This window comes from Mauremys reevesii, linkage group 3 (genome assembly GCF_016161935.1).
Source record: "Mauremys reevesii isolate NIE-2019 linkage group 3, ASM1616193v1, whole genome shotgun sequence".
Classification (NCBI taxonomy): domain Eukaryota; kingdom Metazoa; phylum Chordata; order Testudines; family Geoemydidae; genus Mauremys; species Mauremys reevesii.
The window spans coordinates 173,691,534-173,706,560 of NC_052625.1; the positions used below are offsets into that span (position 1 = coordinate 173,691,534).

At 43.6% G+C, this 15,027-nt stretch overlaps 1 long non-coding RNA gene across 5 annotated transcripts in view; it reads right to left on the reverse strand.

Annotated features, from left to right (window-relative positions):
- Window positions 1-15,027, reverse strand: part of LOC120401697 — a 62,004-nt gene that overhangs the window by 27,508 nt on the left and 19,469 nt on the right. The window contains exons 5-7 of one of the 5 annotated variants that reach the window (XR_005596656.1): window positions 5,033-5,232; window positions 3,472-3,648; window positions 2,264-2,444 (exon numbers count right to left, since the gene is read on the reverse strand). The exons of 3 other annotated variants lie outside the window; for them this stretch is intronic. This is a non-coding gene — a long non-coding RNA (uncharacterized LOC120401697). Of the gene's footprint in view, window positions 1-2,263; window positions 2,445-3,471; window positions 3,649-5,032; window positions 5,233-15,027 lie in introns of those variants that run through there. One more of the 5 variants, XR_005596657.1, reaches the window with a different exon arrangement.

Below are 15,027 nucleotides of genomic sequence, written 5' to 3' on the forward strand. Positions count from 1 at the left end.
GGTCGGATTAACTTTTTGTGGGCCCAGCGGCAAACATATTTGTGGGCCTCCACTGGGGAAATAGGGCATGTGATAGGGGGCGATCTGCAGAGTGAGGGGCTGGTTGGGGGCAACGAGATGCCGCGCAGCAGGAGTGGCCCCACTCAGCCCAGCACAAGGGCACTGTTTACAAACCCCAAACTGCTAGACGCACACTGGCCTGCCCAGCCCTGCTCTGTCAGCATGCCCCTTCCACACTGCCCCCCGCCCAGTGCCCTCCCCTTATGCCAGCACCCCCTCACCCAGAGTCTTCCCCCACAGACCCCTATGCCCAGCACCCCCTGCCTAGAGACCCCTCCCGCTGACCTCCCACCACAACTGCACAGCACCCTGCACACCATATCCCCTGCCCAGCTCCCCCACCCACAGATCCCCTACTGTCCAGCACCCCTTCACAGTCCCACTATCACAGCTGTACAGTGCCCCATATTCCTGAGGGAGTTCTGCACCAAATTCTGTGCATAATATTTTAAAATTCTGAATTTTTTTTATAATAAATAAATGTGGAAGCTCCACCATCGCAGTGGGGAACACAGGCCACTGGCTGCATGGAAGTGGGAAAATACCCTGCAGCCTCCCCCACCTCCCTGAGACAGGGACTTGGCAGTGAGGCTGAACCTGAACCTGAACCTGACCCTGACACAGAACAAGGGCAAGGCCTGCCCCAGAAACACCCCGGTGCCCTGCCCCTTTTGCGCCAGGCACACCAGATGTGGGCAGGGAGGCTCAGCCCGGTAGCAGGATCCAAGTGCAGAGGGACTTAGTGTGGGGGTATCCAGATGGGGGTAAGAGGATTCTGTGCAGGGCAGTCTGGGTGCAGGCAGCTCAGTGGAGGATCTGGATGCACAGGGAGGTGCCAGGTGCAGTGGCAATGGGAGTCTGCAGGGGGGACCAAGTGAGTGGTTAGAGCTCAGCGACAGGAGAGTCTGGGTGCAGGGGAGGTGGGGTTGTTGTACTTAAAGTACTGCACAGGATCTTTTCAGGGGGAGTAAGGCAAACGCCACATTTATTGGTAATACAGTCAAACCTCGCAATAACGCGCCCCGCCATAACACAAAATTGCATATAATGCGATGATAAGTTGGCTCCCCTTTAAGGCCTAATACCAGTGGTCCCCAATGCCATGGCGCCCACCGGGACATTGATGTGCCCCCACCTAGTGCCCAGCAGGGGAGAGAAGCTGCGGCCCCACGCCCACCAGGGACAGAGAACTTCAGGGATGTGGGCGCCGGTGCTCTCTGTCCCCGGCAGGCGCGGGGCCGCAGCTTCTCTCCGGCCTGCCAGGGACAGAGAGCACTGGTGCCTGCAGCCCCGGAGAAGCCAGAGAGAAGTTACCCTTTATTCCAGCTAAATGCATGTGAACTTTAAAACAATGTTAAAAACTAACATCAATCTACCAAATAAAGTTGTATTCTAAGATTGGACATCTACTGAAACATAGGTGTTACTTCTCTCTTCAAGGGAGTAATTCCAAACCACAGATACATGTTCTACCTGCACATGTCATAATAACAATAAGCAACTTTTCTAAGTGGTTAGAGAAAACCAGACACAGGATCACAAATAGCCTTTATACTGACAGATGAAATACAATAGATCCTCTTCTGATTCTGGTGGGTGCACAAATGCACGTGCGGTGATAGGAACCAAGAACAAACAACAGCAGAGTGCACTGTTGAAAAAGAATAGTCACCCAGCTTCATGATTTTTTTTAAAATCCCTAATACAACAATTATCATTAAGAGTGATTTTTCTACTACATAACTGACAAGTAAATTATCACGTCTGTACCCTCATGTTGAGTTACTGCTTTACCTTCACCAGTAAACAAAGACGGGGGGGAGGGGGAGATCCTACTTGCTGCTTTCAGCGACAAAGAAATTTCTTTCAAGGAACCAAGCTGTTTGTTCTTCCTTCTATACTATATTATTTTAAAAAAAAATCAGCTATAATTAGATAAAGTGGTAGCATAAAGCCGAAAGAGCTTTCTCTGGAAATCAGGGAAACCTTGTTTCATTTACTACTATGCCTTTGAATGTCATCTTCTGCCATTGCTTTCATTCCTACAGCCATCCTTAAAAATGTAAAAAGGCAAATTAATAATTAATAAAATAAAAGTGTTTATTCTGCTTTATTAAATGCTGAAGAGGTATAATGGGCAAACGGATAGAGTAGTGGGTCACAAATGTATAGATTCTGTAGATTCATTTAAATTCATCTCTACTTCCTTCCTTACTTCCTGGCATTTCACAGGAGAGAGAGAACCTAAATCTTTGATTTGTCCATCAGGGTTATTATATTATACAGTTGTCTGCAGAAATTAAATAAAAAATAGTGTGGGGTAAAGAAATAAAGACCTTATAGCTACTGCGGCTTTATCAGAGATGCATCACCAGCAAACATACCTGTGCAGAGAAGATAAGAGATAAAATGTTAAGTGCTTCTAACTTACATAGCAGTGTAAAGGCGATTTAAGGCCAAATTTTTAAAGGAGTTAGGCACCAAAATTTTGAAAATCCCACTAAACACAGTTCTGCATATTTACGTGCCTAAATAACTTTAAAAATCTGTCCCTTCGGTTCTTAAGTGCCATAGGGTATGTCTACACAGCAGCTGGACACCTGCGTCTGGCCCATGCCAACCAGCTTGGGTATGTGTTGCTTGGGCTGCCAGGTTATTTTATTGCTATGGAGAATCCCAAAGTGTGTGCTCCCACTGAAGCTTGGAAGTCTACACAGCAATGAAACAGCCCCATGAGCTCAAGTCAGCTGACACGGGCCAACTGCGGGATTTTATTTGTTTTGTAGACATACCTTAAGTCACCTTTGAAAATGGCAATTAGAAGCCACTTACGTGCTTTTGAATATTTTACCCTAGACCTATATGTGGAAAAGTTGCATAACCAGCAAAAGGGGTAGAAAATATCAAGTTCAATGGGATTTATTAAATGAAATAATGTTCACTTTTGTTTTCAATTCTGTATGCTTTCCCCATAAGAAACCATAAAGTTTTATTTTTTGCAGCAATTATGAATATTTGCACAATACAAATGCAAGAAATGTTATCAGGTTTAATTATGGAAATTTTTGATAGCCAAAACATTAAAAATGCTGGTGGAAATGCCATTGACAAAAAATCTGGGAATTCTAACAAAAATGTGTGGAATAGGGGACAGGTGTTGATGTTTGTAGCTGTAGCAGGGTAGAAGATGAATGAGACAGACCAAAATATGGGGAAATGTAAGATTTTTAAATGGAGATACTGGACATCACATTTATGATAGCGAAAGATAAGGGAAATATTTTGTTATGGAGAGATATGGCCTACCATCTGTTTATAAAATAAAAGAAGAAAGGGAAAGGATATTGCATGCTGGACCTGATTCTTCACTTGTTTACCCCAATGTAACCATTCTGACTGCATCGTAATTACCCCGATTTATGCCATTGCATGTGAGTGGAGAACTAGGCCAGTTGTGTCTCCCATATTTGTCCAGTGGGGTCTTCAGGATTTATCCATTCACAAGATTTCTCTGGTATTCCATGCATGCGTAGATGCTACCCCAGAGCTTCTCCAAGCTTTTGATCAACTGCTTTCTTCTGAGTAGTTCTAGAAACAACATAGGCTAAAGGTCAAGGTGAGCAAAGGTGAAAAATCATGCCAAATACAATTAAGCACAGGCATACAATCATTGCAGGGCATGGGTTGTGCCTAACACTGTGTGTAGCCTGAGTTGTTGTGCACACCCATATCTAATTACATCTGTTTAGACTTTTTAATTCCCATTCCCACAAATTCCCATTATTTAGATTCCAAATGAAAATTTAAATGACTCCCTGTTTTGCTCAGTGAAAGTGGTGAGCTTTGGGGATCGCTTTCAAAAATACCTAATTTGCATCAGTTCAGCTCATCTCTTCCTTGCTGGAGAAGATGAAAGCATGCTTCTATCTTATGTTTCCCTTTGCTCACACACACAACCAAGTACTCATACTTATCAAAAAAGAAAAAGAACTAGATCAGCAAACTTGTTCTCTCCTTTTCCCTGTGTTTCTTTGACTGCATAATTGAAACCCAGAAAAAAAATTGCACAAAAAAAAGAGGCACAGATGTTTTCATCACAGGTACCTCAAATAACTTTAAAGTGTCCTAATTGAGTATAGCCTGTGAATATATTTCATGCCTCACTCACTGAGAATTAGCATTGAAAGTCATCACAGGGAACATAGGGAACTGGATGAATTTCAATCTACTGCAGAAACCAGCCACTTATGTTGTTTGATGTCAGCTGCAGTCACATCACTGCAGACATCTTTTGCAAGACTAGCAAAAGAAGCATTGTCATTTTTGACATGGCTGCCTGTCCCTTTTCACTGCTCGAGTGACAGCATTCATAGTGTTCTTCCTGTTGCTCAGTGTATATAACAAACCCAGGTGCAGAGATGATTCTCCCAAGCTTCACTTTGAAGACTGTCAGATCAGCTCTGTTTCTTTTAAAACCATTCCCTTGGACCAGCTGACATTTGTGCAAGCCACACAGCACTGAAGAATCAAGATTTCAGGCAACTGATACCACTTTGGGGACACACAAGCACTAATCTAGATGAAAGTTATGAAACAAGAATTAACAATACATGCAACCTCACACCGCTGGGGTATGAAAACACATTACACCATTAAGACAGTTCAGGAAAAGCATCTCCACTGTGCAGGTAAAATAACTCATGTTCATGTTTTAACACTACCATTATTGGTCTTTTAACCTAATCCTGACCATCGGTACTGCATTAGAAAATTGTCTCATGCAAGCTGTCCAAACGGGCACAAAAGGGAAATTTTCAAGGGCAGCTGGGTGCCTCACTTCTATCTGTGCCTTTGAAAATCTCCTAAGTAGCAACATTCAAATACAAGTCCAAATATCTGCCTTCTGTGGTACGTTGCTAGCACTATAGGGGATTTAGTACTAACTTCTACAGGTGGTAGGTGAATTGTATACGTTTTGATGGTGTGGTTTGGTGCATACGAGCGGCCAAACCTTCAGGACAACTATCCAAAGCTCTTGAATCCACCAAACTGGGCTGGAAATCAGATGAAAGCAGACTTTCTTGTGTGGTCACTGACAATGCCTCTTCCAGCTCAAAATACCAAGAGAAGAACCTTCCCCGTGTATTGTGACACTTCTCAGACAACGCCTGGCTGGAAACAGAGGTGAGAAAACATAAATATGTCAGCACACTTTGGAGTCTCACAAAAGTCTGGGTACAGCCGTGGTATTTTATGTGAAGTCTCAGCAATTGGTTCCTTCAGGGAGGACTTTTTAAGAAAGAGAAAATATTTTCCTTTCTTAAAGACATAGATATACAATTTATGTTTGGGGACAAATTTCCCAGCTCCCCTTCCATTACATTCACAGAATGAAATTCATGCCCCCCTTCTTCCAAGGGCCAGGAAGAGGCATATACACCACATTAATCCCACTCAGACCCTATTTTGTTATTTTAAATGGGATTTACATAGGGCACAGTCTTGTGCTGACCTTCGGAACAGGGGTGAATTTCACCTACAAGAGAAATCAAGTTTTCAGCTTTCAGCCACCTCTTCATTTTCTTCATTTGACCCTTTGTTCTTCTCCAACTCAGCGGCTGTCTATACTGCATTACTCTTCAGATGGCAGGTGGCACATTAAGATTCAGAGGACTTTTTACACCCTACCAGAGTTTTTCATTACAGTTATTGATATTATGTGTTAAAAGATTAATGATTTGGAGCCCTTAATATCAGGAAATGATGTCTCTAACGATATAGCTTTGACCTCCAGTCTGAAGTCTGCACTGCAGTTTCCTCATCTGTGTAGATGTTTCTAAAAGCCTGGCTGAGTAGCTTATTGGCTAGAATAATGGCTTCTAGAGTTTTCACCTCTGCTACTCCACTCTATATACTGTTCTCCACAGAAAAGAACTGGGAAAAGACAAAGGTGGTTCACAGATACAAGTCAAGGTGCACACCAGGTGACCTTAGCACCTTAGTTTAGTATGCAAGTCTTCCATATCCAGCATTCACAGTCAGCAAACAAAATAGGGTGTTATCCAGGATTCCTTAGCTCCGCCAGATGTAGTGAATTTGCACGAAGCATGAAGGACTTAAGTATATGCTCTTCACATTTTAGATAAGGATACAGGAGTTCTGGAAGGTGGCGAAAGGCAAATAAAGGCAGGTTACTGAGTTAAAAGCTATAGCAGTTAGAGCATTCTACAACTCACAAAGGCCCCAATCCTGCAAAGAGATCCTCATGGCTGGAACTCATCATAAGATTGAGGCTCTGGGGACCACCAATACAGAACTTTGGTTCTAGTGCCGTCAGTCTTTTCATACCTTAGACACCGAGTATGAATATTCAGCTCTGCCTAAACTGTTCTGGTGTTTGAGACTAGATTCCCTGCATTTCCCTCCATGTTTTGGAAAAGATTAAAAAATGTGTACCAGCATTTGTATCTCCAGCATGCAAATGACAGCTTTCTCCTTCAGGGAAGCCATGAGAAAACATTTTTATGTAAATGTACATATCAAAAGAGAATGAAATATTAACCAGCCAGCTGAACATTTTATTTTTAACAGTGTTCCAGCAACAGACTTGCCATCTTCAGTGGCAAGTATGATACTCTGCAAGGATTTTTGTCACCAAATGCTTTTCTCTGTAAGCCATGTATTGCACTGGATTTCTCTGCACAAGACTATTGACCATATGTGAACACTGGGATATAAAATTTGCCTTAGGAAACTGAATTATGATTAATTTTCTTGTAATTTAAACTTTTTTATTTCAGATTTTCATATTCTACCAAACACAAATACATGCGGCCCAATCCTGAACATCTTAATTATGTAAAAACTCATCACATGAATAAGTGCCCACACATAACGAATAAGGTTCCAATCCTGCAAAGTCTTATGCACGTGCTTAATTTTTGCATACTTCAGGTGGTCCTGTTGATATCAATACATAAAGGGCTATTCACAGACCACAGTTCAGCAAGGCACATAGGCATGTGCTTAAGCCCATCCCTGTTCAGCAAAGCACTTATGCATATGCTTTCGGGGAAGGACTTAAGCATATGCTTAGAGTTAAGCACGTACTTAAGTGCTTTGCTGAATTGGGGCCATCAAGCATCAATTTAAGCACATGCATAAATCTATGCCAGACTGTGGCCCAACAGGCTGACTAAAAGAATTTTATCAGGTAAAAATTAAGCTGTATGGGAAGAAATTTGGCAGGATTTCCATACTAATAATAGATTCTAAACTGTTCTGTTTGATGTCTGAAGCCCTTTTCAATTCATATGTCATAAGAATAGAATGAAGTCAATGGTCAGAAGATATTTGCAAGGTGTATCTCCAATTATGCAATATAATTTTGGCATTTGTTATTATTGGATTGTCTATACATTCTCATGTATTAGTGACAAGTAGGGCTGCAGGTGTGTCATGGCATTTTTTTATTAGAAATCACAGCGCAGTCATGTTAAATTTAGTGAAAGTCATGGGTTTAAAAACTGCTCCCTGATTTATGATCAAAAATATCCTGACAAAGGAGGGGACACCAACCACCCACAGAAGCATCCTCCGCCCCAGCACTGTATCCTAATCCTGGCCCGGGGGCAGGGAGGGAAGGCAGGGATGGGCACTTGAGAGTGAACCCACCTTGCACTCATCTTGGGCAGTGGCTGCTCCTGTGTCCTGCAGGGCTGAGCCTTGGGATTGAGTGGGAGCCTGTCCCAAACTCATGCCAGGCTCACCTGCAGCGGCACTCCAGGTCCGCAGGGCTGGGCCCAGCACCCTACTCTGGGCATTGCAATTTGATGCACTGGGTTGCAGTGCCACTCAACTTTCGCTCATTCCTGTCTCATGATGATAGGGCAGCTGGGCCAAACCTGAGCAGCGCTGGCACACCTCGTGCCTGGTTGCACTGCCTGAAGTGTGGAGCCAAGCCCATCCCCGCAGGACAGGAGTCACTGCTGCAGGTGAGTCATGGACACACACAAAAAAGCCACAGACAAATAGGAAACTCATGCTGTCTATGACTTCTCTGCCACCATGACAAACTTGCAGCTGTAGTGATAACTTGTTCTTTTCATACAATTCATTATTTTATATATAGGGGGGCAAGATTCACAAAGAAACAGGAACAGTGACGCTCAGTATCACCAGGCCTAACTTTTAGGCACCTAGGAAATCACTGGTATTCACAAAGCCTGAGTTAGATGCCTGGCCTTTCCGTATAACAAGGGAGATAGGCACCTCAGAATGGGAGTCACAAAAGCCAGCACCTTAGACAGCTCTTCGCCTAGATTAGCCCTGTCCCTCTCTTGGGGATAGATGCCTTTGACCAGGCTGCAGGGAGGTGCTTCCCTCTGCCTGGGACTCTCAGATGCAAACCCTCTCTTGGCATTAGGTGCCTACACTATCTTAGGGAGGACAATGACAATGGTCTCCATAATTTTTAGCCCAGTGGTTAGTGTAGTCACTGGGCTGTGGGGCCCCTGGTTCAAGTCCCCTGTCCACCTGAAGAAGAGCAGGCATTTGAACAGAGATCTACTACCTCATTGGTGAGTGCCCTAACCACTAGGCTATGAGATATTCTAATGTGGGAGGGACCCCCTCAGTCTCTCCTGTTGAAGTTGTTCCACTATGGCTTGTTAAAAAAAAAGTCATTGGCACAGGGTGACTGGATCCTGGATGTTCCACCTCCCTGGTGAGTACTCTAACCACCAGTCTACAGAGTCATTCCCGTTTTTCTCTCTCGCGCGCTGGCTGAATGATTCTTTCATTATTTAGCTACCGTGGAACAGCTTCAGGGAATCTCACATGAGAATAGCCCCATAGCCCAGTGGTTAGGGCATTCACCTCAGCAGTGACTAAGCCCTGTTCAAACCACTTCTCCCCCGCAAGAAGGAGGAGGAGTTGAACCAGGGTCTCTTGCATCCCAGATGTGTGCCCTAACCACTGGGCTAAAAGTTATGAGGGAGATGGTCCTTCTTCTCTATTTTGTGACTGCTCACCTATTGGGGTCCAGTGCAGTAGGCTAGCTCTGAGTACACTTACCAGATTGGGCCCCACAGGCAAGTTAGGATCTGGGGTTTAGGTGTCTGGGCACCTGACATGGGGCTGCAGTGCACATGCCCACAAACAGAAACATACGTACCTAGGAAACCTTTACTGCAATAATTTTAGGCACTTAGGCACCTACAGTTTTGGCATGAGCTGAGCAGGAGTTTTATGAATCCCAACGAGCCCTGATCCTGAGATTTAGGCACCTAACGTGACAGTTGGGTGCCTAAATCCTTTGTGCCTCTTGTTCAAAGGCTTATTTAAAAATGATGGCCCTGTTTCTGCTCCCATTCAAGTCAATGGGAAAATTGTCATTGGCTTCAATGGGAATTGGAGCAGAACCTACGTTTTCAGTAAGGACGCTAATTTTTTTCTTAAAAGCATATCTCACAATAAAATATTTAACATATTCCCAAATATTCTGATATTTGCTTTATTGGTAGATTTCAATATACTTTTAAGAAGCAGGCAATGTTAGGTCTGCATTGTGCAGTGTCTATGCTTTCCACATGCAGTCATTTCCTGTTCCTGATGGGTAGGTGCATGCTCCAGGGTCTCTATATGCGGCCCTAGTAAAGCACCGGTTCATCCTGTATTCATTTAAGTAAGGACCCACATGGCGTAAGAAAGACTCTTATATATGGTGTCAGAAGATCGCAATCCTTGCTGGGAGACAGAACACTTTAAATTTTCTAAAAATACTCAGAAACCTTCCATTGTGTTTCTGTGCAATGTATGACACAAATAAAATAAAATATATCATGGTGTGGTCTGGAGGTTTTAATAATTTCGGGTAATCTGCATAATTTACTTATGATTTTTCTACTTGAGAGTTATACGGGGCATCCCAAGCTCGTGCCAAGAAACCTTTTTACTAAACCATCATGCATTCTTTATTTATTAATACTGTAGGCAGTTCTGGGCAGCTCAGCCAGAAAAGTATGCACAGAGTTGAAGGAATTCAGAAAAGAGCAACAAAGTTGATTAGGCACCTATAGGATTTGGCTGCCACTGAGCTGGGGTTTTGTGAATCCTAGTGGGGCCTGATTCTGATACATAAGGAAAGATGGAAAAAAACCAAACACCTATCATTTGGATAACTGTCTACAAGTATTTGAATGGCGAAGAAGCCAATAAGGATTGTTAAAGGTGCTACACTGGGTAATATGAAGATTAACTGAATGAATGGGGGAAGGGACAATGGTAGTTTAACTATCAAGAAACATTTCTTAATGGCAAGATTTATTAGACTATAGGGAAGTTTCCCCATGGCAAGTGGCAGAAGTCCTATCACTTGCACCATTTAAAACTGACCTAGAGAATATACTATAAGAGACCAATCCTCCACTGGCACAGGAATATACTGGGTGACCTAACAGGTGTTTCCCCATCATTAGTTTTTATTACTTTAATGAATCTCTACTTTCTTAATCTTCGCCCTCTTTGAAAATCCAGCCATGTAAATTCTCCAAACTAGCAAAGGCTCTACCCTGCTTCTCCCGTCTATGCTGATGTGCAGACAGATGTTTCACACGGTCTAGTTATTTTTGCGGGTGTTTTTTTTTCCTTCTAAAGCCCCACTTTTCCTTGCTGCACTGTGAATGGGAGCCAAGAGCGTACTTGTGAGAGAGCAGCTGGTTTGAAGTGGAATAGACACACTGCTGCCAGAGTAATACAAAGAGCAGTTAGAGAGCCACTGACAGTTCAAAGTGTCTTGCTTTCATTAAGCCACACCTGCCATCAGCTCTGTTGCATCTGTTAAATTCCCTTTAGAGGAATGTTGTTTTCATGAGAAAAATGAATAGCTCCCCTTTTACAAGATGAAAACCTGTGGCTGTACAAAGTTGTTGAGGCAATTATTAATATTAGCTCATATATATCATTTAATGGTAGCTTCTCTTGAAAGCTGTGCCTAAAATAGCAACATAATTTACTGTCATTGCAATAGGAGAACCCTGCAGATGACTAAAAGTGATTCTCTGTCTGTGTGTCTAGAGCCGCATGTAGCAAACTGTGGCAGCTCTCACAGGCTCAGTGACAACTGCAACCATGTTACTTGAGGCACACCAAGGGCTAGGAAGATTAAGAAGCAAAGGGATAATAGGAGATATACCTATCTCCTAGAACTGGAAGGGACCTTGCAAGGTCATTGAATCCAGCCCCCTGCCTTCACTAGCAGGACCAAGTACTGATTTTTTCCTCCAGATCCCTAAGTGGATCCCTCAAGGATTGAGCTCACAACACCCTGGGTTTAGCAAGCCAATGCTCAAACCACTGAGCTATCCTCCCTCTATTCTTTCATCCCTTTCCATTCCTTTAAGCAGGGTGAGAAAGAGAAAGCGATACTAGGCCAAGATCTCTGGTTATGGCCAAGATGCAGAGAATCTACACCTCTCCCTCTCACTTTTTGATCCTGGTGCTGCTCTGTGCACTGCTGCTTCTCTGAGCTGTGTTAGAGCAACTTTTGCTAGCCTGTAACAGCCACAAGAAACTGAAAATGTATCCCAGGACTTGGAAAGCACAGGGTCAGCCTGACCAGACCTTTTTTCCTACTACATCCCCTGCCCTGCTACACTGGCAGCTGGGAGACTGCATGACATCTCAGCATTCATGTGGGCTGCATCCTTGCTTGATCCTCTCTGTGCCAGTTAGACAGCCTTTGTGACCAAAGAACTAGCAGTAGGAGTGCAGCACAAAGGAGACACACTACACCTGTTGAACTGAGATGCCACAAAATGGCATGACAGACTGGCATTGCATTGTAATGTCTGCAGTCAGGTGATGTGTAAATACATCACCCGCTGATGAGATGTCATGACTCTTGACAAAAACAAGTCATTGCAATATCAGTCCATCCCATTGTGACTATTTTGTAGCTCATTATTACCCCATTCAACAACAAAGAAACTCTCTTAGCTCTTCAAGGCTATCGCTGCTTTCAGCTAACCACACATAAAAGCATGTCATTCTAAAAATTAGCAACAATCCCAAAGCTTCCTTCCTTTCTAACTGAGAAATCGTGAGCTTTAGACTGTGTTTGAAAACACAGATGCTCCTAAATGTTATTACCCACTGTACACTATACAGATCGTCAGTCCATCAAATAAATCAATACAGTAATAACTTTGTTGTGCCAAAGCAAATGGTAAATTTAAGCCAAAATTTGCAAAGTGAGGTGTCTAAAGGTAGGCACCTCTGGCCTAATTTTCAGAGGTGCAAAGTATCTGTGGCGCTCACTGAAATGTGCTAGCTGCTGAACGTTACACACCCAAATTTGAATTATTTTGCCATAGGTTGTATCTGCACTAGAAATGCTATAATGGCATAGCTGCAGTGCTGGCAATCTAAAGTGTACATACTTACTACGGCGATGGAAGAAGTGCTTCTGTCGCAGCACTAAATCCATCTCTCGGTGAGGTGGTAGCTAGGTCACTGGAAAAATTCTTCCTTCAACCTAGTGCTGTATTCACTGGGGCTTAGGTCAATTTAACTCCATCTCTCAGGGGTGGGAATTTTTTACATCTCTGAATGATGTAGCTAGGTCGACCTAACTTTCTAGTGCAGATCCAGTTTGAGATTATAATCTCTGTGGAGCAACAACCATGCTTGTTCAGAATTTACCACTTTATGGTAAGAAGCAAATGATTATTATTAATAATATATAAAATGATAAAATAAATACAATAATAGCCATACAATTACATAGAAAATCGCATTTAGTTCTGTCTTCTGCACCAAAATATACATTTCATGGTGATGACCTTGTTTAGCTACAAAGTAAAATTAGTCCCAAGCAATCTACAGAAATGCTTACTACATTGCTACACAAATTTCATCATGAAAAACCTAAACGACCTCCCTGTCATTGCAGGGGCTTCTGATGTTAGTGCAGCTCGGTTCCTCCTGTACTCTGCCTATGGCACACAATAGTTTAGGTCCCTAGGGGCTGTGATACTTTGGTCTAATTCTGCTTGTCAGGCATAGTGTGGGGATGGCTGGGTGGTGTTCAGTGGCGTCTGATACACAGGAGGTCAGACTAGATGAGCTGGTAGTTGGTCTCTTCTGGCTCTAAACTCCATGACTCCAGAATGGGCTCGTCACTTCTAATGTTCCAAAATAGGAGAGCCCACTTTAGTGGGAATGAAACAGGAGGTAATCCTGCTAAGTGAAAGCAGTCAGATTCCAACACACTTCAAGGAATGGACAATGATCTTTAAAGCCCTGAGAGGTATGGGACCCAGTTGTCTGAGATGATCTCTACTCTTCCCTTGTGGAGGCAGTTAAGATTCTCTAGGACAGGGATCGGCAGCCTTTGGTACGTGGCCTGTCAGGAAAATCTGCTGGCAGGCCGGGATGGTTTGTTTACCTGCAGCGTCTGCAGATTTGGCTGATTGCAGCTCCCACTGGCTGCAGTTTGCCATTCCAAGCCAATGGGGGCTGCAGAAAGTGGCGGCCAGCACATCCCTCAGCCCATGCCACTTCCTGCAGCCCCCATTGGCCTGGAATGGCAAACCATGGCCAGTGGGAACTGCGATCGGCAGAACCTGCGGACGCTGCAATTAAACAAACCACCCTGGCCCGCCAGTGGATTTCCCTGATGGGCCATGTGCCAAAGGTTGGCAATCCCCGCTTTAGGATAACCTTGTTGATACCTGGAGCTGAGCTCTGCAGGGTCAGAAGTAGAGATTTCTCAGATGAGGTGCATGCTCTGGCATGTGTTCCTTTTGATTGTCCACCAGAGCTTGAATCTAAGAAGCAGAGCATGATGCAATGTCTATCGATAGAGCTTTGCTTTTCCTGGACTTTGGTAATAGCGGTTATAGTTTAATACTACCCACTGAGAATGTGCATGGGTTTTTTAACTTTGCATGTAAGCATCTAGTTACTGCATTGAAAGGCTCCCTATAAGTCAACAAATCACAAAATAAGTGTTTTTTTTCCTGCGCCTACTATCTACAGTACTTGTTATTGCACAATTATCTCATCACCTTGCTATGGCATATCCCTGTTTACTCACTATCAAGTCTTGCTTCCATTTTTAAGAAAATTCAGTTTCAGTGGCCAAATGCACTGGAGTGTTTTCCAGACAAAGTCCTCTAGAGCCAATGACATGAAGAGCCATGCTGATGTTGGGGGAAAGACAGCCTGAAGCACCCGCTTAGAGATACTAACATATATGCAAATATTTGGAAAATCCTGATAGCTCAACTGTGGTCAGGAAGAGAATGTACCTACTTGAAAGGAGACTGAACACAGAACCTTAGAATTAAAAACTGCTTTTTATTACTATGGACATGTCACAGTAGTTATCTGCCCCATCACCCAAGTGCTCTGCATTCCTCAGTATAAGGCACAATAATAACAATGGCTTTATTCCATGGAGCAGAATGGTAGCATGATGAGATTCTGTGGGATTATATAGTTAATTCTCATAGACCACAGCTGGTAACTGTATAATTAATGTATGTCACTATAGCAGAGTTACTTATAAGTGAACAATAACTTCCACGATATTTAGTAGAATAAAGCAGTGTTTCTCAACTCGGGGGTTGAGGTCCCCTGGGGGGCCGTGAGCAGGTTTTAGGAGGTCAGCCAAAATCAACCAGAGAGCAGGGCCTGCATTAGAGTTGTTGGGGCCCAGGGCAGAAATCCCAAGCCCAGTGGGTTGGGGCTGAAGTTGAAGCCTAAGCAACTTAGGTTCGTGGGGCCCACTGTGGTGTGGGGCCCAGGGCAATTTCCCTGCTTGCTACCACCTAACACCAGCTCTGGCTTTTAACCTCCTGGATATGCAGAAAAACAGTTTTTGTGGCACAGGTGGGATGTAGCATTTTTATGCCATGCTGGAGGAGCCTCAGAAAGAAAAAGGTTGAGAACTTCTGGAATAAA